Source organism: Sylvia atricapilla, chromosome 17 (assembly GCF_009819655.1).
Source record: "Sylvia atricapilla isolate bSylAtr1 chromosome 17, bSylAtr1.pri, whole genome shotgun sequence".
In the NCBI taxonomy this organism is placed as follows: Eukaryota; Metazoa; Chordata; class Aves; order Passeriformes; family Sylviidae; genus Sylvia; species Sylvia atricapilla.
The window spans coordinates 10,633,566-10,636,565 of record NC_089156.1 but is presented as its reverse complement, the minus strand read 5'-3'; positions in this window follow the sequence as shown (position 1 = coordinate 10,636,565).

The window sequence follows — 3,000 nt, the reverse complement described above, 5'->3', positions numbered from 1 at the left end:
CATCAGGATTGGGAGTTCCCTGTTGGACCAGGCTGGGTTTGTCCTGCTTGGTGCTGAGCTCTCTCCCTACATCCCACACTTGGTGCTGGTGCAAGATACCTGTGGAATCTCCCATTTTAACTTCAACCCCAGGCAGGGGTTGTGTGCTTTGGTGCGTGGCTGAGCAGTGGCCATGGCCCTGGCTCTGACCTGGTGGCCAGAGGAGCAGAAGGTCTCCTCTTGAACGTGACCTCATCTTGCGCAGCCACGCGCGGCTCCGGGGCTTGATGGAAAAACGCGGCGGCGGCGGAGGAGTTATGTGCTGCTGGCAGCTGGTGTTTTCTTTCTTTGGGAAATCTAATATATTGATTAGCTTTCTTCAGAACAGCATCAATAAAGCGTATAATGGCATGGCTGGTGCCTGCGGCGTCTCCTCCCCTGGTCTGAGCCCCCCTGGAGCCGGGAAGGACCTTGGCTGCTCCGTGCCAGGCTCCGCGTCCCGTCGACTGCTCCTCCCTTTCCTGGCATCCACGGGCCCTGCTCTGCCTGGAGAACATGCTTGGCTGGACACCCTGATCCTCTCTGCAGGAGCAGCCTTCCTCCACCTCCTCCTCCTCCCATCCTGTGTCTCCGAGTTGCCGCTGCCTCCAGCAGCTTTGGCTCAATCAGCTCCAGCACGGAGGCTTTTGGCCAAACCCTGGCAAATATCTCCAAGGTCTGCATACACCGTGGGGGACGGTTGGGATGTGCCTGTGCTGGTCATCTCCAGGCGGTGAATGTCACCAGTGGAGCCGCCATCACCCGAGTGGGGAGCAGGGCGCATTAGGTGCCACAGTTTGGTGGCAGTCACGATGTCACTGGTGCTTTTGGGGAATATTGGGTGTCAGGGGAGCTCACTGAACCCAGGAGCCCACAGATGCTCCGCCTGTGCCGTCGTGGTCCTCTTCCCAGCTGTGTGCTGGCCCATGGATGGCGGCTCCAGCCCTGTGGTCACGGCTGGGGGAAGATGGAAGGACCCATTAAAGTGCCTGAGAGAGTTTAGAGGTTGGTTTATTGTTGTTTATGCGGTTGTTTTTCTTTAAGCTGATTGATTGCAATAATGAATGGGGCCCAGAAATCAGCCGGAGCGGCGGCTCGAGGCCACCACTGGATTTAAAGTCCTGGATGGCTTCAAAGCCACTCCGCTATTTTAGCTTACATTGGTAAAACACACAGAAAAACCAGCAGGATCTTATTTAGAGCCCTCCCAAGCCCAGATCTGCCCTCGGATGCTGCTGCTGGAAGGAGCTGGTGCTTGCCAGGGGCTGTTTTATGAACTGTTGGCTTATTTATTGTTCCATGGTTCGCTGCAGAGTGAATCCATCTGGAGCCACAGCCCCTTCCACCATGTGGCTCCTTGGCATTGTGAGCCAGGTAAAGGCAGCACCTTCATCCAGGATTGAGCCCACTTACGGATGCTTTTATTTTATTTTCAAGTCTGATCCACTTGTGAAGGGATAGAGGAACATCCTGGTCCCCCAGTGCCCTGGAGTGGAGATGTCCAGGCTGCATCCCACCAGCCAGCAGCCTGGAAGGGTTTTCTCTGCTTCCCCAAGCATCTTGCAATGAGCTCTCATTTCAAAGAGAGATTTTCAGGGCAAATTGACAGCTGATGACTATGGGAAGATGTTTTCCAAAGGAGAAACAATTTACGATAATTAGAAATTTATAAAATGTCTTTAAACATGGTGGTAATGGGGATAAGAAAACACTTGCTGCAGTGTAATCAGTTATTAGCAGCTGATCATTTATCTCGATGGATAGTTGCTGCTGGTACAGGAGACACGTGATAAAAGGACTCTTGATTAACTAATTTGAATATCTTTTGAGAACAAATTCTGAGTTCTCTTTTTTCTCCATTGTAACGGATCCGTACATCTGCGAGATAAACACGGAATGAATATGGAAATGAATATTATTGTGGAGCGTAGCCCTCAAATGCTGCTGCCACTGTCCCAGCCCTGGCCTTGAGAAGCTGCCTGGGATGGATTTAATAGGGAAGGGGCCTTAAAGAAGCTGGTTGGGAGGAGCTGAGGCTGTGGGATGCAGGAGAAGCCTTGTGGGGGATTTGCTAGGATGTGGGGTCTGGAGGGACAGGACCAGGCTGGGCCCTTCTATCATTCCTTCTTTGGCTTGTGGAAGAAGCAGGATGGCAAAACTCTGGAGCTGCCTGTGAGCACCAGCAGAACACCAGCACACGTGATAGCATCCCTTGATAGATGGGTTTTTTAAACACACAGCCTGTTCCTGCCTCCCTGGGAATGGGAATCTGATGCAGGTCTCAAATCCCTGCCCTCTGCGAGATCCCATTACGGCTCCTCTGATAACACTCTGTAAACCCCGATTCCATTTGAGATGCTGAAACCTCACTCTCAGCATCTGTGGCCCTGGGATGGGCCCTGGGGTGACCAGTGACAACGGTGGGGACCGATCCCTGCTCCCTCTGCCGCTGTGCCTTTTGCTGTGTTTCCACACATGCCAGGGGTTAAAGATGTGGCTGGAGCAGTCGGGAAAGCACAGCAAGCTCGTATTCCTCTTTTCTGGCACAGCAGGCAAAGGGAGGAGGTGGCTGCTGGTGGGGGTTCAGTGGGATCTGCTCCCATGGTTTCCCTGGCAGCTCCCAGACCTCCATGCCAGCCGTCCATGACCTCGCCGTGTTCCGGAGCTGCTCCTGCTGCCTGCGAGTTATTCATCGTCCTCAGCCACTAATGGACTCCATTCAACTGCTTCTCCCTCGTCCCCCCCGCCACTGTGATTCATGTAGTGGCTGGAAGCAGAATCCTTTTGGCAGCGAGAGTCCCAGATATTTTATATTTACGCATCATTTTCTTCCCGGGATCTCAATTTTTTTCCTTTATCTCATCTCCCCCTTTCTCCTTTCAGCTCCATCCACGCTCAGAAGGGGTCGTGGCTCTGGCTCCATCACCCAGCATCCCCTCCCCACGTTCTGCTGAGGGTGGGGGGTGCTGGATACATCCCCTC